The 19,509-nt window shown below is 50.6% G+C and overlaps 1 protein-coding gene across 1 annotated transcript in view; it reads right to left on the reverse strand.

Annotated features, from left to right (window-relative positions):
* BRINP1 (BMP/retinoic acid inducible neural specific 1) overlaps positions 1-17,689 on the reverse strand; it is a 92,986-nt gene extending 75,297 nt beyond the window's left edge. Inside the window, exon 1 of the mRNA XM_036393827.2 lies at positions 17,312-17,689. The gene's annotated coding sequence lies outside the window, so the exon portion shown is untranslated. The remainder of the gene's footprint in view (positions 1-17,311) is intronic.
* Between the last annotated feature and the right edge of the window lie 1,820 nt (positions 17,690-19,509).

A 19,509-nucleotide genomic window follows, 5' to 3' on the forward strand; every position in this document is an offset into this window, starting at 1 on the left:
GCTTTTAAGTTTTAGGTCATAAGAGCTTTGTGGGATCATGGTTCTCCTTCACACTGAAGTTTATAAAAAGCCACCACATGTCGAAAGGCAAGAATTTCCCAAGGAAATTGTCCATTTTCCAAGCAGCTCTGTCAGCTCAATGACAGCAAAGTACAGCTCCTCTCCCTTCTGTACACCAGAAAACCAACTCTCTACTTGTTAAAGAAAAAAATAAAAATAGAAGAGAAGAAGAAAATGCAGATTTTCCCAGAGTGGAATTTGTATGCAATGTTTTCCTGAGCATCAGGGATTTAAAAGTCTGAATACCATTGACCTCCGGGGACCTCTGTCTTCCAAACCACTTACGTACTTTTAAAAGATGTATTCCACCTCCTTCTTGGAAGTCTACCTGATTTTTTTTTTTTTTTTGCTTATTTGAAACCACATTTCTGCTCCCCTGCACGTAGCAGAGGGGAATCACTCTGTGAATGTCTGTGCAGGTGGTAGGAAAAGTGGGTTGAAAAGAGAGCAAAGCAAGAGGCAAAAGGGAGGGTGAGGAGCTGAGCCTGAAACAAGGCAACTCCACCCATTCCTTTTATTTCAGTGGGAATAAAAAGAAGCATCCCCAACTTGTGGAGATTCATTTACAGTGGAAGAGGGGCTTTTCAGTCTGCTTTTCCTCTGAGTGGGACATGCCTGGTGTGCCAAGCTCCATGGTTGGAAATCTGAATTCCCCCACGCAGCTGCTGGGAGTGCACCTCTGAATGCAGATCTGCCTGGAAGTGTCCTTGTGCTCCAGCTGGCCTGTCACTATGGATTACAGCTCTTGGCTAATAGTGAGCACTGCTGGAGTCTGAGACTTCCATTAAAAGCTGATGTTTCCACCTCCACGCCCCACAAATGGCTCCATCCCATCCCAGCTGACGTTTCTGTGCTCGTGGCCTCATCTCTGGGGTGGGGAAGGAGAAAAGTGCCTCAATTTGTCTCTGTGTTAGGTAACAATGGAACAAGTCGAAAGCAGGAAAGGAGGTTTGAGGATGATCAATTTTGAAAACTGTGGGTAATTCACTTGAAAGCTGACCTTACCCCTTCTTGTCACCAGCACATCTGTAGTATTGGAGCCCCATCCCTCTGACAGCAAAAGCACAACTGAGCATGGAGTTAGCCCCTGGAAGAGTCCTTGAGGGAGAGGCTTCATTAGCCCAAGTTGCACTGTGGAGTGTCTTTGGAAAGGAGGAATGCTCCTGCAGGGAGATATTGCCCATCCGTGCCAGACTCTGCAAATCACAGCGAGCCCGCAGCGCCTGAGGGCCCGAGGGCTGCTGACAGATCCAACAGAACTGGCATGGACACTTGACCTTTCCTCAGTGCCAGGAGGAGATCACTGACCAGGAAGAGCAGCACATGCTCAACCAGGCTCTACAAAGGGAGGCAAGAAGGCCTGGAAGAACTGAGAGCTATTTGTAAAACAAACAGTGCAGCTTCAGCACAGCCTGTGCAGTTGGCCGGCGTTGCCATCACTCGTGGGCAGGCCCAGGGGTGACTTCCAGTTTGGCAAGGGTCAGGTGCCATCACAGCTCCTCCTCCTCCAAGGGAGACATTCAGAATGAATGCCTACAGGGCTTCCACGGGAATGCTGAGAGATTCACGCCTCTGTGGGCTGGGGGAAGGACAGGGCATGCTGAGTGGCACTTTAAAGTTTCCCTGGCATGGTGTCCTGCCAAAGGGAGCCAGCAGACCCCTCCACCAGCCTGCACACATTCTCCTGCTGGATCTCCTCACCCTGGATGGATCCTGCATGCCCCTGCAGCTTCCCAAAGTGACTTTGAAAGCAATCCAGAGCGAGCATCACATTTGTGTCTTCAACAGCCTGACTCCCAGAAAGACCCTGTGCAATCAGCTGGCCAAATCCAAATCTGAAAAGCACCTCCATGGCTGGTCATGATTAATTAATTCTGCCTTGACATTCCCCAGGGCACCTAGCAGCTAGTCAGAGCTGCCAGAGAAAGAGACACTGCTGTGGGAAAGGATAAATAGTCTTTCCTCAACTACAGACATCAAATTAGATAATAAATAGTTGGCTAGATACATAATTTTGTATGAGTGTTAAATTAAATGCAGAACAGAAATACAGCTGGCTTACCCCTGTGAAATCAAAGGTGTTGGGAAGGAGTTTCCAAAGAAAGAAGAGTATTTAGAGTCTGCTGTGCTCATGAAGGCACAGGCTGAAGTTATCTATCATGGCTTATGTGACTGTTCACAATGACAGACAGCTATTCTTGGACATTTTATTCCTGGTATAATATTCTCAGACCAGAGCAGCTCAAGGAAACTTCCCTCTAATTTATACTTTTGTTTTGCCCCTCCTCCTGTAGACAAGACACATCTTTGTTCCCACAGGAACACAGTTTGTCCCCACCAGCTGCTGTGGGCTTAGCCTGTGCTCCTCAGGGAGCTGCAGCTGCCAGCCCAAAACAGGGGCTCTCCTATGTCCCCCTTAAACACTTCAGTCCCCTAAACCCACAGGTTCTGCCCAGAGGCTGCAGTGACAAGCAGGGGATCCTGCAGGAAGCTGGCAGGGCTGTGCTGACAGCCCAGGCTCAGGTGGGACCCTGTGCCCAGAGCAGATGGCTGTGGGACCCCTGCCAGCACAGGGAGCACAGCCAGCACCATCCCGCCTGTCTCACTGGGTGTGCACATCCACAGCTGGTGTTCCTGCAGTGCCACAAGTCCCTGTGCACAAACCCAGCCACACAAACGAAGTGCAGGGTGCCCTGGTCTGAGCTCCTGTCACAGCACAGGGCAGGGCTCTGCTGGTTCCCTTACACATCCCCCAGCCCTGGAAGTCTTTGCTTTGGCCCCTGCATCCCTGAGGAGACAAGTCCCACCTTGCAGATGCGTTGATGTTCTCCTCCTGAGACACAGCTCACACTCTGCTCCCATTGCAAGGAGGTGTCTGAGCGTGCAGGAGCTTCCTCTGCCCTCCTGCACCTCATCCAGAGCCTGGAATCAGCTCAGATCATCCTGTTCCTCCTTCTTTGCAGCTTTCCTTCACCCACCTTGCTCCTCCTTTCTCCATCACAGCAGGCACAGCCAAGACATGTTATTAACACTTGCCACTTTGTTAGCAATCCTCTCCAGGAGGAGCAGGGGAGAAGAGAGGAAAGCCTGCAAAAATTGGAGAGTCAGGAAAGTTGGATTAAAGGAAGAGTAGCAAAGACTTGAAGGTGTGAATGAGAAAGTGCAGGAGTAGAAGGAGTATGAGACAAACCTAATGGGTGAGAAAGAGATTTATAATTAATCCCCAGGCTGGTGAGAAAGCAGGGAATGAAGTCAAGACCATCCTCATCTCTATATAGCTCTGCTCCTGATTTACTTTGACTTCAGACAGATCTTTTTATTTTCTCCTTTTATCTCCCATCACTGTGGACCCTTTGAGTATCTGCTATTTGAGGTAGGAATTGTCTTTAACTGTGTGCAGCAAAAAGGAAACTGCAATCATAGGCACTAAAGGATGCGAGACATTGTTTTTAACACATCCTAAAATTAGGCTCGGAAAAGTGCTTGGGGATTGTCTGCCAATGTTTATTAATTCAGATTGAATTCATTAGATAGCTACTGTCAAAAAGTGGGATGGGAAAAAATTAAAATAATCAAAGTACATGACTGCATTATTTCTTAATGTAAATTCTTCATGATGAGATGTCTATAAAGTGGATCCAGAAGGAAATGTTAAAAAAAAAACCCACAAAACCGACCAAAAGTGAAATAATATGGTTATGAAAAAAAGGTTATTCATTTATACAAAATTCAAGTTTTGAAATTATTTTCTACTCCCTTTTCCTTTTAGTCTCAAATATAAAATCTTTTTCATTCTTCCCCTGCTACACTAATTATATTTAAATACCTAAAAGTAATTTTTTCCCTTCATTTTTTCTTCCAGCGCTAAACTGATAAAAAAAAAAAAAGAGAAATTATTATTCACCTATTCCTACCAGGAATTCCAATAACTGTCTGTCAGATCTTCATAACAACATGAGGGGTCTCAGCAAGGCTGAGTTTCTCTGAGTTCCTTAAGCTGGTGACTTTCAGAGTCCTTTGCTGTCTTCTAGTCTAAACCTGCATTCAACAGAGAACTTAAATGAAATAATTAGATTTACAGCAAAATAGATGAGCAAAGCCCTGTGTCAAAAATGAGTGAAAAGTTCCCAGAAATAATCTGAGAGTGAATTTACTTTTTCCATTAGAAATTGCCATATGCTGCTGGTTTATTTTAAGATTTTAAGACAGTGACACCATCCCTTTTCACCCTCTATTTCTCTGAATTCTTCCTTTTCACTTTGCCTGATTTCCCTTTTTTTTTTTTTTTAATCACCACAGACCCAAACAGGCTCAAAGTCCCTACAGAAAATTGGAACATGTGATGCCCAAGTGCCTGTGACATTAAGCCAAAAAAAAAAAAAAAAGCATCAGAGCTCCCTCCATCAGCCATCCCTGACTGAAAGCCCTGAAGAGCACTCAGAATGAGACACAGGCACAGCCTGTTCCAGGGACCCTGCTCCTCCTCAGGCAGTGTCTGCACCCATTCTTGTGTCTGCTTTCTCCAGCACAGGGCCCTGCTCACAGCAGTCCTGGCCCTGGAGCTACTCAGGGAAGCAGCACCTGCTCAGCTCCCTGCAGGCAGAGGATTTAAAGAAAAGGTGTGTGTGTAGGAACTGAGCATCTAAATATCTCTGGATGTTTCCACATTGCCAAAGATCTCAGCTCCCTGTATTATTTTGCTCTTGGAGTTTCTCCAGGAGGTGGAAACAAGCTTCCCTTCAGAAGTAACCCAGTTCTGGGTACATTTTGCTTTGTTAACATCAGTTTTGGACAATATGAGCAAGCACAAACCCTCCAGTGGGTTATTGCCATCTTCACAGTCCTGCAGCACTGTCCCAGCACATGCTGCATGCTTCAACCCTCTGCATGTGGGGCATGGAAAATTCACTCTGGGTGTCTGAACACAAAAATACTGCATTATTGAGCTGGGAATCAGTCCTCATATCCCTCCAAGTGCCTGGATGTGACCGTGTTCACAGGGGTCTGAGGATGAGGGAAGAGACGAGGATCTGACTCCATGTTTCAGAAGGCTGATTTATTATTTTATGATATATATTACATTAAAACTATACTAAAAGAATAGAAGAAAGGATTTCATCAGAAGGCTGGCTAAGAATTAGAATAAGAAAGAATGATCACAAAGGTTTGTGGCTTGGGCTCTCTGTCTGAGCCAGCTGGGCTGTGATTGGCCATTAATTAGAAACAACCAACATGGGCCAATGTTGGTTGTCCCAGATGCACCTGTTGCATTCCACAGCAGCAGATAACCATTGGTTACATTTTGTTCCTGAGGCCTCTCAGCTTCTCAGAAGGAAAAATCCTAAGGAAAAGATTTTCCATAAAAGATGTCTGCGACACCTGGAATTTTAAGCTTACACCTAAAATAAAATCCAGAGTGTGTCTCAGCTCTCCTGTTGATTTCCTTTTCCCGAGTCCAAACGTTGCTGATGGAGCTCTGGAGGCCAGAGCTGTGCAAGGGCAGCAGAGTTTGTCCCCAGCCCTTCCACCCACCCCTGCCCCAGCACCCAAGGGAGGGTCATGCCCCAACATCAAATGTGTGTCCCTGTGATGTGACACACGAGGGTTTGGGGACTGCACTTCCCTGGTGTCAAGGCTTTACAGAAGAGCTGCCTCAGAGGAGCAGCAGTGAGAAAAAAAAAAGTGCAGCCATGGACAAAATCTGCCTTCAAACTTAAAGTAATGAGAAGCACTGCAGGAGGATCCACTGGTAGGAAGGACCTATCAGCCTCTTTTGCTCTTTTATTTAATGCAGGCAGCTTTATCATTAATTGCTATTTACTGCAAATGCTGAAGTTGGGAAAAAGATTAATATGAAACAGCAGCCTTGATTCAGCATTCTCAAAGCACAATGCACATGTCTCTTTGTGTGTGCACTTGCAAACTTCATTTTATGGTTTGTGGATGTAAAATACTCATTTCTGTGTGCAAGGGAGGCAAATAAATGCAATTAGCATGTTCTTCCCTTATCTATTCCAGTAAAAGGCCAGCTCTGCCAGTGATCTTAGGCCATGAGAAGGAAGATTAACTCAGGCCAGATTTCTGAAGAAGGAGCCATTTCATTGGAGTGGAGGGGACAGAGAGGCAAAAACCAGCACTGCTTTTACCCAGCATTGGAAATGCAAAGAGTCAGCATAGATGAATACCAGTCTTTGGGGGATTATATTTCCTGAGGACAGGGGTTGCTGAATTCTTTAAAAAATCCAGATTTTCCCTCATGCCAAACTTGGATCCAAGTTCCCTGGGCAGTTCCCATCCACTGTGTGATCTGGAGGCTCAGAGCCAGCACCACTGAAGGGATTCAGCTCCTGTGCATGGAAACACATTTAAAAAGCTCTTCTGCAAAGCTCCCAGCCTAAGTGACCTGCTCAAGGTCGTATATAAGATGTCAGTGACAGCACCATGATTGAACTATCTCACGACAGCGCTGCTTTATTCACACAGTGCTGCTGCATCCCAAAGCAGCCACTGCCGCCTTCCTCTCCTTATCTCATCCTCCTTAGAGACACATCTGTCCTGTGCTCTGTAAACCATAATATACCTGTAGTCTTTTATTCACTATCTGTCACTGGGCAGTTTTATTACAGATCCCTGAATTATCCAGCCTAGACTACAATCTACTTATTCCTGTCAGCCCTTCTCGCTTCCGACCCTCGCCTCACCTTTCAGCCTTGGCAGTGTTTTAAGGCTTTCAGGTACTTAGAATGCAGGGACAATTCTGATTCTGAGGGGGAATCCAGCAGAATTGCACTGAGGCCAGCCTGCCGGTCTCCCTCTCTTTCCTAAATGCAGATGGTTGGAAATCACAAGCTTGCCCTGGTTTCTGCAGTTTCATTTGAACCAATCCTTCAAGAATACTAACAGCTGCCATTTTAGACCTCTGATCCCCATTCTTGCTATCCATAAAATTTTATTCCCCTCCTTTCTCTGCTTGTTTCATCAGAAATCAATCTTCCAATAATGCAGGTAAATTGCAGTCCTACCTTACAGCCATATTTTTTTTTGCATGCATCTTTCTGGTGAATTTTGCAGAACAAAAACTTCTTCATCCATCCTTCCCAGCCCAGGCCATGAGCACAGTAATCATCACACTTCCACAACACCTCACCGGCAGATTTGCACCTGCCACTCACATCTGTCTCTTTTTTACCATCCAGGAAACAAAGGACTCGTTCACACCTGCCCCAGCAGCGAACTTTGTGTTCCCAGCACCAGCTCCCCCCTCCCTCCTCCCAGTCACACACCTGTCAGAACATTACCTCACCTATTGATGTGTTTTCCTCACAGCCATCAGCTGCCCATCCTTCTGAAGGGAGCACTGCTTTATTACCTGACCACGGGAGAGCATCTCTGTCCACACAGAGGTGCTCATGGCCAGGGCAGAAGTGGCCCTCAGCAAGTGCCACCTGCTGAAGCTGAACTTCAACAGCCTTGATTCTCTTCACCCAACCTCTGTCTCCAGCAACAGGAGCAGAAAGGCTGATAGGAGAGGAAAGTTATGGAGAAAGGCACATTCCTCCTCAATCCCAGCAGCACAGTGATGGTGGATGACCCTGGGCAGCAGGCAGGACTGTGTCCAACACGAGGCAGACAGGGAGAGTCACCCTGGGACCCTCAGGAGGATGGGACTGTGGGGAAAATATGGGGAGAGGACACAGCTCTATAGCTGATCTCTGCCCACCCTGTCACTCCTATCAAGCTGCTTTGGTTAAGTCTCAGGATTTCATGCACCCACTTGTCTCTGTCACAGCCTCCCTGCATCAGCTTGGGCAGATTTTTAAGGTGACATCTTGCAAACACCTTGGAGGCTGATTTTCCAAATGTTCCCCATATCCCATAGCAGTATTTCAGGTCCTTTTTTCTATAACGTTCTGCTACCTTTTGCCACCAACTACTTTCAAAATCTGTCAAGGCAAGATTGCAAACTGAAATGCTTCTACTGACAGGATTTGAATAGCTCTCCAAGCCTTGTGCTGCATTTCCTCTGGTACTGAGCAGAGGTGACAGCATTCCCTGTTTCTCCTCCTCTGTGCAGGCAGCAGGCCCTTGGGCACAGGGAGCTTGTATCCCTACAGGACCTGGGGCTGGGAGACTCCAGGCTCATCCCAGCTCTGTGCCATCCTGCAGATGCTGGTGCTGATAGAGGACACTGAGCTGTGCAGCTCAGGGTCACTGCTGCTGCCTGGAACCACCCGCTTCATGTCCCACTTCAATATCTATTCTAATCACTGAAATTACTTTTGTGGGAGTTGACACAGAAGAAGAGATTGCTGGATTGATATTCTGTCTGGCATTGATGAAAACCTTTTTATAATACCTTAATCCAGCACCCACAGAAGCAATTTGCTAATCTCTTGCTGACTTAGCTTCCAGCGGGATCGACCATGGGCAGTCACATTACCTGGCCAACCATATTATGTTCTTTTTATGCAGAGAGAAAATGTCCTTCCTGACCCCAGAAGATGGTCATCCTTTGCTTTGAAGCCTGAGACCTGATTACCATTGTCCCAGATTGCAGGGCTGCAAATGCTATTAATTGCTACAAAGTTATGTAGCCTTTTACACTTCAAATCCATCCGGACTTTCATCTCAGCCACATCCTGCAGCAGGGAATTGTGTGCCTACACTATACACTGAAGAAAGGACTATTTCCTTTTAATTTGCTTTAAAAGTTGTGCCCTTTAATTTTGATGTGGTCCCCTTGTTCTTCTATCATCAAAGTGTTAAAATACTTCTGATCACGTTTCATTTTAACCTTCATTTACCTTTGTACTGGAACCTGAATGTCCCTCCTCACTCCCAGCTTTCCCAGACTAGATGAACTATAATTTCCAGCCTTCCCTTATTTAACTTGTTAATATTTGTAAAGCAATTTAAAATGTATTAATATGGTTCAATTATAATATCACTTCTATTTTCCATCCTTCCTTTTAATGTCTCAAGTGTCCATCTAATTTGCCATCAATCTCCATTGATTCTCCCTCTGATGATATGTTAGTCTTTATAATATCCCGGGGAATATTTCTTCTGCCTTCCTGACCAGCATTTTGGAACAAAGAAGCTGCATACTGATGAACCATAAACATGATTCACTCTGCACTCGGCATGTGCATGGATTTGTTGTTGTTGCTTAGGCTTTGGTCTTGGAAATCAGTTTCATTATGTCCATGGGGCTGTAATTAAAAATTTATCTGTGTGATTCCAATTGCAGGATCGGGCTCTTCGTGGTTCTGATTGCTCTCGGTTGGCGACAATTGAGCCCAGGTGTGAAAAAAGTCTGTGTTTGATAAACTTTGAGCAATATCTGAGCACTCAGTGACACATCCTGCAGCAGCACGGCCTTTGGGACAAGAGGGGTGATTTTGACATCTATCCAGTCACAAAGAGGGGAGAAAATTGAGATATGGTTATTCACCCCTTCTCTTTCCCATAGAAAGCTGGGAGACACCCAAGGAAATTATGTGGTACTAGATCTAAACCCCCCCAAAAAAAATATTTTCATAGATGACTTGTGGCTTACTTCATTACTGCAGAATGTTATTAAAACACCAAGCATGAAAGGAATCAATAAAGAAATAGTCACACACAGGATATTCCATCTGGCACTGCAGATGACAGTCCTCAGACAACCACTGACTTTGCGTGTCCCCACACAGCTGAAAGGTTATCCCAGGAGTGACAGCACTCATCCATGTCTTTCTGATCCCTTTAGTGTCCTACTGTTGTGGTTAGAACACTTCTCAGTTTTTTCCAGTCTTAACAAGGCCCAAGCCAGCTTCATCAGCAAAATAGATCCCTCCTTCATCCCTCATCCTCCAGCAAATTCCCTGAGCAACACTTCCAGCTCCAATCCGTCTTTTCACCTTAACTCTTCTGCCAAAAAGCAAAAAGGGTTGATGCACGTGTATCTCTAATTGCACAAAAAGACTAGTTTAGTTTTATCTAAATATTTCTAAACTCAAGTTTCTCCTCTTTGGTTATTTTAGGTAAATATTGCAGGAAAATCCTAATTGGTCTCTTTTCCCTGGTTGACCAGATTTATCTATTCACTGACCTAAAACATGGTCCATCATTTTCAAATACTTTACAGTTCTCTTTCAGGAGAGTGGAAATGGCAGATGAACACATTATCAGCATTCTCCAGCATAAAACAGCAAAGCCTGGAGTTGTTTTGCAGAAGTGACTCCGAATTTGGACGACATGACAATAAGCAATTCTAGAAATAGCTGCTCGTCTTAAGGCTATGTTACAGGGATCCTTGTTGCTGCTTTCTTCTCTCTGTTCACAATCTTAGCACAAACACTGTGCTTTGTTAGCTCTTCCCTTTGACTTTCTCAGCATTTCTTAGGCATTCTTTGGTCTCAGCTTGTACCTCCTAAGCTCGCGCTGCTCCCTCAAAACACGCCTTTGATTCGGGCTGCAAACCTCGCTCAGCACAGGGCAGTGTGGGAAGTGGCTGGAATAACATTCCTGGTCCAGGCAGGGAGGTGGTCTGAGCCAGGAGGGACCCAGGGCCACATATGTACCCCAGCATATGTCAGAGGGCTCTGCTTACCCGCTCACCATCTGTACCTGCCTGAAGAGCAGCCACGCGCCAAGAGCAGCCCGGCTGCTCCAGCACCCGCATCCTGCCCTGCTGGTGTCTGCTCCACTGAGCCCAGAAGTCCAGCTAAGGATTCCCACCTGCTCATCCTGCTCCTCCTGCCTGCTCTGAATCCCCAGCCTCCTCCCTGGGGTCACAGCTCATTTCTGTTCATTCTTCCCCCAGTTAGTTTGAGCTGCTTTGTGATTTTCCACAAATTCCTTTTAGTTATTTTTTCTGCTCCCGCAGCCTCACCTGGAATGTGCTGCCTGCATGAGGGGATGGTTTTAAAGCTCACCCTCCCTGTCTTCCACCCTGCTTAGCAAGTCAGCATCTACAGCTGTGAGGATAAATTACCACAGGGGTCTCCAGTGTTAGCAATGTATCTGACAGCCACACACACAGCCAGGGCAGGGTAAAGAAATGGCTAAAGGGGATCGGTCGTGCCGACTCAGGACTTCTGGCCAAAACTGCATCCAAAACCGTGATGGACACAGTGGAGTCCAGAGCACAGGCCAGGTTCTAAATCACACTCTAAATCAAAGCCTAAGAAAGAGATCCTAACTCACCACAGAGCCAGTTAACAGCCCTGGCTTCAACAGGCTGCAGTGATTTACAGCAAGAGGCTGCGAGCTTTTCACAGGAACTTGCTGTACAACATATTCCAGCTGTAATATGCAAAGATATTAAAGTCCAGGCTGTAAGAAGACCTGTCATGAGGCTTCAGGATGTATCTTCTCTAAATACCAGGGTAAAGGATGTACTTCCTATCAGCAATGAGACAGATCCCAGGCATGAAAAGACTACAGGATCCAGAGCTACTCTACTGGAAATTGGGAGACCAGATGGGAGGGAGAGCTCCCTCTTCTCCTATATTCCCTTTTGATATCCAACAAAAAGTGCTGGAGCAAATTGTTGGGGTTTTGTTGGTTTTCTGGAGCTTCTCTTCTGTGTGAGAACCTCCCATAGCTTGGTTTGCAAGCTTGGTGTGTCAGCTGTGAGCTGACTTTGCTGTAATTCATGACTGTCTGGGAGGGAAGATGTCTCTGTGATGGAAATACTCCACCAAATAGTGCCCACTGCTAACACACACACACACACACACACAGAATTGTTCTAGGGCTGCAAAGCTGGTCTGGTGCTTCTGGCACATCAGTTTCCACCTCTGCCCAGCATTTCCATCAGTGAACAACAGCATGTGTCTGGCAAAGACAATTCACTCCATCCTCCTCTGCAGGTGACCCTCTCTAGATTATTCACTCCTCTATGACTTACTGCTATTCCTATTGCCACTGGAAGAGGTGATCCATCAGCAGTGCAACTGGTTGTTTTTCTGGAACAGGAGCCAGAAATCACATGTGTGAGAGTTCAAGCACTGGGGAATGCAATGTCAACACCCAGAAAAATGCCACCACCACGGGTGCCACCGTGGGTGCCACTCAGCCACAGCAGCAGCTCTGTGCAGAGCTGAGCTCTGCCAGCTGCACCGTGCAGGTAACAATAAAATGGATGGAGAACACATGACTTGAGAAGAACAAATAGCAAAAACAAATAAGCATCTTTCTCCTGTGAAGCTGCTTGCAAGTCCTGCCTCAAGGCTGCAGGAAAATAACTCCCCAAGCAGAAGGCTGTAAATGTTGTGTTAAACTCCCCAGCCCAGGCTCAGGGGAATCCTGGGCCTGACTCTTGTTTTCTTTCCAAAATGACATGTTCATATACCCAGTTTATGCCACCTCCACTTGGGATGTGATCCAGCATTCCTGAAATAAACTTAAATCCTTCCATAGCCTTCAGCTCACTCTAAATCAGCTGCTCCTCTGATTTCTACTTTTTCTCCCATTCCTCCCTCCCACTAGTCAGGACTTTTCCTTCCCTGGCACTGCACAGCTTAGCTCATCAAGCCAGCAACAGCTGTCCCGTGCCTACTCCAAACCCTGGGAATGTCACCTCATTTGTCTGGTCCTGCTCTGCCCATCCTCTCTCCAGAAAAAAGTACCTGGTAGATGTATCCACTTTGCTTTCCCAGCTCTCTCTCCTTGATAACATTTCCCTTTCCCACACCACCTGCAGCCACCAGCCCGCTGCAGCCCTGGCCAGACGTGCTCCAGGCCCAGCACATCAGCTGGACATGGCCATGCAGAGGCACAGCAGGCAGGGGAGAACCTTCCCTGGCATCCAAGAACACTCTGGAGCACACACATTGCCGGGAGGAGATGTTTATTTTGCCCTGACTCAGCTCAGCACCATTCCCTACCTCGGCATCCTGCTCTGGCAGCCATCTTCCATGGGAGAGGGAGAACAGCAGGACCAGTCCCCAGTCCATGGATCTGTTTAGAGGCCAGATCTCTGTGTGTGTGTGTGGATATTCTCCCTTGCTGAAAAGCTGCTCTATGTGGCCTGGAAGGAAATGGGCCAAGGTCTTTAGTTGTTAAAAATCTCATGATACTTTTGCAAGCAGGATGGTGTAAATCAAACAACTGGGCACAAGCTTCCTCGGTCTGGGTAATTTATATTCTGCCTCACTAAGTTCATCTCTGCACTTCCAATGCATGAAGTGATTTTTCACTTCCCCTGTAGTATTTGCTGGCACGGAAAAGCTGCTGGGCTCTGTCCCAGAAGTAGCTGCATTTCATCACCGGGTGAACGATCCCTGCTCGCACCGGGCCGGCTCCCCGCAGGCTGCGCTCGCCCGGCAGCTCCGGAGCGGGAGGAGCGGCCCGCACCCGTGCAGCCGCACCGGGGCTCCAGGAGCAGAGCCCCGCCGGCACCGAGCGCCCAGCCCCGGCCCCTCCGCCTCATCCGCGGCTGGGGATAGGGGCGGGGGATGCGGGCGAGGATGCGGGAAGGGATGCAGGCAGGGCTCAGGGCAGGGACGCAGGCAGAGATGCGGGAAGGGATGCGGGAAGGGATGCGGTCGAGGATGACTATATGCTGAAGAATGCGGGCAGGGATTCGGACAGGGGTGCGGGCAGGGGATGCTGCCGGGGAATGGAGGCAGGGGTGCGGGCGGGGGTACGGGCAGGGGATGCTGCCGGAGAATGCGGGCAGGGCTGGGTGGTGATGCGGGCAGGGATGATGCGGGCAGGGATGGACGCTGATGCGGGCAGGGATGATGCGGGCAGGGCTGGATGCTGATGCGGGCAGGGATGGACGCTGATGCGGGCAGGGATGGACGGTGATGCGGGCAGGGCTGGACGGTGATGCGGGCAGGGATGGATGCTGAGGCGGGCAGGGCTGGATGCTGATGCGGGCGGGGGTGCGGGCGAGCCCCGCTCCGCTCCGCGCCCGGAGCTGCGTGGAGCCACAGCGCCCCCTCCTGGGACCCGGCGGCACCGCCCGCCCGCCGCGCTGGCGCAGCCGGGCTGAACGGGGCTGAACGGGGCTGAACGGGGCTGAACGGGGCTGAGCGGGGCTGAGCCGGGCTGAACAGGGCTGAGCCGGGCTGAACCAGGCTGAACAGGGCTGAGCCGGGCTGAGCGGGGCTGAACCGGGCTGAACCGGGCTGAGCTGGGCTGAACCGGGCTGAACAGGGCTGAGCCAGGCTGAACCAGGCTGAGCGGGGCTGAGCCGGGCTGAGCCGGGCTGAACAGGGCTGAGCCGGGCTGAACAGGGCTGAGCCGGGCTGAGCCGGGCTGAACCGGGCTGAACAGGGCTGAGCCGGGCTGAGCCGGGCTGAACCGGGCTGAACAGGGCTGAGCCGGGCTGAGCCGGGCTGAACCGGGCTGAGCGGGGCTGAGCGGGGCTGCGCAGGGCTGAACCGGGCTGAACCGGGCTGAGCCAGGCTGAACCGGGCTGAGCGGGGCTGCGCAGGGCTAAACAAGGCTGAGCTGGGCTAGCGGAGCTGAACAGGGCTGAGCTGGGCTGAACGAGGCCACACAGCACTGAGCGGGGCTGAGCAGGGCTAAACAGGGCTGAGCTGGGCTAGCGGGGCTGAACCAGGTTGAGCCGGGCTGAGAGGGGCTGAAGGGGGCTGAGCAGGGCTGAGCAGGGCATGGGGTGTGTTCCCTTTTTTGGGGGATCCCTCCCTGATTTCCCACCTCCCAGCACCGTGTCTCGCAGTGCTCGGGGGTTCTTCACCCTCATTTATGTTCTTCAGTTATTTTTTTCCAGCCCTCCCCAATCAAATTTTTCCTGCTTTCTCAACATCTCTGCTGTAAATACCAAGTCCTGGGTAAAGTCTAGAAATCCCCATCCATTCCTGGGAGCTGGGTGCGGATCCCTGGTTCTGGAGTCAGTTCCTGCCATGCTCTCCTGAGCAATGCACCTGGAGAAGGTGGTGGGGCTCCTGCCTGCTCAAAGATGGGAGGATTTGGCTTTGAAGTATTTCTGTCACACAGACAACAATGACTATTGTCTGCTGGCAGACCCATTCCCACGGAGTGTTTAGCATCCGCCTTACACATACTCTCAATGTAGTAAACAGTGGTGGTTAGGAGGGAATAGGGACAAATCCCATGCCATTTCTTTTGGGACACATTTTACCTAAAACTAGCCAATTCACCATATGTTCCTCCTCTCCAAAGTTTTAACACTGACTTTAGTCAGCCTCATTATACCCCTACTCTTGGAGGCTTGTGCCCTCACTAGGCCCTATGGAAAGAGGGGAAGAGGAGGAAGGTCAGAGGGGGATGTTAAGCACCTCTAACAGCAGTGACATCATCCCCCTGTGCCCACTCTCATTTCTGATCAAAGGGGCATGCAAAGGGAGTATCTGTCCCTTGAGTATGGGAGGGTTTTTCTCTGAAGCAGGGTAAGACTGGAGTGGAGCCTTGCATTGTGTGTTTTAGCCATCGATGTGTGTGTGGTTCTGCTCACACACACTCACACACATTTTAAAGCTATGTAACTCCAGCAGAGCTCTTCCCATACTCCCAGACTCCAGCTCTTGATCAGAGAAGGCATGATGAGTATGGAAATGCCACCGCTGCCCCAGCCATTTCCCTGCTTCCCTGTCTGCTGCTCGTCTGCCTTTCCAGTAGTGAAATCATTCCCGAGTCCTGGGAATCTGCAAAGAGCCATAAAACAAGCGTAGACACACCAAATGTAGAGGGTTTTCTGCTGAGTTGCAAAGGGCTTTGGAGTCAGACAAACCCCAAATCAATGCTTGGAGCCAACTACAAGAGAAGAAAGCTACACTGGAGGAGCAAACCCCCTACTGCAAGCCCTGCAAAGACGACAGCATGTGTGTGCTCATGTGAACTTCTGAAGGTTTGATTTACATAATAAGAATATCAGTGCAGCTATTTCTGCCCGTTCAGTGTGTGTGGATCCCACCTGTGTGGCTGAGCGTGCGGGAGCTGCGGGGCTGCAGAGCTTGGAGAGGGGTTTACAGAGCGAGCCTGAGGGGCTGTGTCTGAGCCTGGGGTGGGCTGCGAGCTCCACAGCATGTGCTGGCTGTGCTTGGCTTGTACATGCTCCAGGGAGAGCACGGTGGCTTGTCTGGGGTGTGTGGGAGGGAGAGAGTCCAGGGCTGTCTGTCTGCTACTCGCAAGCAGAGCTGATCGATATTTTTCCTTTATAAGGAATCTTTTTCAAAAGCCTTTCATGTTCCTTACACCAAAGCCACATCTCCACTCGCTCCCTCCTCCTCTCACTGTCTTCCCAAATACTTCTCTACAACTCCTGGGAAAGCAGATTTACTGCTATGAACACATTATTATTATGCAGCCAGATGAGCAGCCAGAGTAAAGAATGAAGGACCCTTCTGTCCTGCCTAGTGCAGATGTCAATCACACGGCTAAATTCAAACACCAATTCTGCCAGCATTTCATCTGCTGCTGGGTTCCCTCCATGAAGAGGAGACTGCATCCAAGAAGTGACACCTCCTCCCCTTCCCCACTGTCAGGTACCAGCACGGGGGAACTCTCCAAAGCCAAAACACGCACACCTATAACCCCCCTCCTCTCTCCAGATGGTCTCTGGGGCTTTAGACCCAGCATGTGCTGGACCCCGGGGATGATGCAATGGCATGGAGATGCCCTCCGTCCCGCCATTCCACAAGGACTGGAAAAAGGCAAAGTTACGCTCCACACCAGCCTCGCAAGCAGCGCGGAACGGGGAAATGAATGTGGGGAAAACCCATCTCCAGCACCGCGGGGTGCAGCTCCCCGCCACCCCTACCCTCCCCCGGCTCTGCCGCTGCCTCCCATCCCCGCTGGAAGTAGAGGCAATCAGCCCAGTGTGGGATTCGAGGCGACAGACTTTCCTTTTCCTCCGCGATTTGCTTGTCACTTGCGAAAGCGGAGCAGCGGATTAAGTGGAGATGACACCATCTCCTTGGGGACGGTCCCCCCCTGCTCCGGGATGTATCGATACTCCGGAATACAGATGGATCCTGGCTGCCTCCCGCCCCCACCGCCAGCCCAGCCGCGCCGGGGCTGAACCCCAATCGCCGGCCATGCTCCGGGGGGGGCTGCCCCAGTAAAAACCAGCGCTCCCAGGGCGCGAATCTCGGCACCACGCGTGCAGAACGGAGCTGCGGGACTTGGCCATCCATCCCCCCGGCCAGGCAGGGCGGGGGTGCGGGCAGGGGGAGCGGAGGGGCCGCGTTACACAACGCGCGGCAGGACGGGGGAGCCGGCCCCGGGCACGGGCAGAGCCGCAGCCGCAGCGCAGCAGCGCTCGCCTTACCTGATGCTAATGTCCCTCTGTGGCGGAGATCGGCTCGCCCGTGGCTTTTATTCGGCTCGGTAGGAACTTGTGGGAGAGCTTCTCTGTCCAGCTCGCATACTGGGTGCGGGGCTGAGACTGCAGGCGTGAAAATCCTGGGGCTCTAGCAGTCCTTTTCATGCTCAGACAGAAAATCCCCTTCCTTGATCCAGATCGCGGGCATTAAGGGCAGAGGCAAGGAAAAAAAAAAAAAATTCCGCTTCTCCCCTTCTTCCTTTTCCTTTTTCTTGCTTTTTTTTTCCCCCCTTCCTGTGCCCCCCCCTCTTTTCTGCTGCTCAGTTCGTAGCCATCGGGGGAAAGAGCAGAGGCAGCAGGGAGAATGGAGAGGGGGTTAGAAATAAAAATGAAAAGAGCTCCAGGAGGGAAGCGAGAGGCTGGGCTTGCCACCGGGGGAGGGGCTTGGAGCGGGCTAGAGAGGATGAATGGGGAAGAGGAAAGCAAGGCGGAGCCCCAGCTTGGCCATTTTATTCTAAGAAGTGTTTTGTACATAATTAGAGAAGGGGAGGGGCCGGGGGCAAAAAGGAGGGACTAAAGCTCCGGCCAGACGGAGCCTGGGCCGTGGGAAGGGAGGATGAGACCGGGAAGGGCCGCGGGATGGGGCTGCGGGAGGGGTCGAAACTTGTCCGCCGAGGGGGTTTGGGGAGGAGGCAGCAGCGGGGCCGGTTGGAGAGCCCATTTAAATAGACCTCATCTATTTAATTTTAATTCTATTTTTTTCTACCCCCACGCCTTCAGTTTTCTCCTCCCGGACCCGGAGAGCTCCCGGCTGGTGCGAGAGCAGGATGGGCAGGATGGGCAGATGGGCAGGATGGGCAGGATGAGCAGGATGGGCAGGATGGGCAGGATGGGCAGGATGGGCAGGATGGGCAGGATGAGCAGGATGGGCAGGATGGGCAGGATGAGCAGGATGGGCAGGATGGGCAGGATGGGCAGGATGGGCAGGATGAGCAGGATGAGCAGGATGGGCAGGATGGGCAGGATGCTGCCGGCCTCGCTGAGGGGATCCCGGCTCTCCATGGGGAGCGGAGCCGGGGCCGAGCCGCTCCCCAGCCCCGCCGGGCGGGCGCGGTTCAGCACCGCGGACAGCGCCGGCCGTGCCGGGAGAGCGGGGCCGAGCCGGGCCGAGCTGAGCCGGGATGAACCGAGCTGGGCTGAGCTGAGCTGGGTCGAGATGAGCTGAGCTGAGCTGAGCTAAGCCGGGCTGAGCTGAGCTGAGCTGGGCCGAGCTGATCCAGGCCAAGCCAAGCTGAGAGCAGCTGAGCTGAGCCTGGCTGAGCTGAGCCGAGCTGAGCCAGGCTGAGCTGAGAGGACCAGAGCCGGGCCAAACCATGGATGCAGCTGGCTGCGCTCCCAGCCTGGCTGTGCCCCCCAGTGAAAGTCCTTCTGCTGGATTTGGAATTGGCTTGGGATGAGGAATGGAGATGGGGCTGATTCAGGGGCTTGACCCACCCTCAGCAGACCAGCAAAGGCAGCCAAGTGTAGGGGCAGAGCTTAACAAAACTGTGATGTGAGGCTTCCAGACAGGGAGCCTGAGGTTTCCAGACACTACCCCTAGGCAGTGGTGGGGCTGGGCTGGGTTAGGCTTGGCTGAGCTGGGCTAGGCTGGGCTGGGCTGGGCGATGCTGACAGTGGGAAAAAAACCACCCACCTCGTGCAGTGTGTGTGGGCCAAGGAGGGCAATGGGAGATGCCCTCCTTCCTGCAAGGACAAGCCCTTCTCTGGCCTGCAAGGACACTCTGTCCTTCTCTCACCCATCCCTTGTGGCTACAGAATGTTGTCTTAAGCTAAATCTTCAGCAAGTCGTTCCTAAGCCGAATTAGAAGCTGTTTTGTTAACTCCAAGCTGCTCTGACCAGGCTGAAGCTCAGCTTATGCCAATGGCAGGGTGCCCAAATCCCCTGAGTTGTGCCTTTTTCCAAGGGACTGTTCAGCCACAAAGCACACTTCCTGGTGAGCCACCTTGGATTCTGTCACACTGACTCAAATAAAAGACTGAAATGATTCTCACAGATTCCCCTGGTGCAAGGCCACAGAGGAAACTCCACAGCAGGGAAAATTCAGGCATTAGGTCTTACACAGAACATACAAACAAGGCCAAAGCCCTTGTTTAAACAAAGAAATGGCACGTGGGGATATCATCAGTGTGTTTTTTCATTGATG

This window comes from Molothrus ater, chromosome 20, assembly GCF_012460135.2.
Source record: "Molothrus ater isolate BHLD 08-10-18 breed brown headed cowbird chromosome 20, BPBGC_Mater_1.1, whole genome shotgun sequence".
Taxonomy (NCBI): domain Eukaryota; kingdom Metazoa; phylum Chordata; class Aves; order Passeriformes; family Icteridae; genus Molothrus; species Molothrus ater.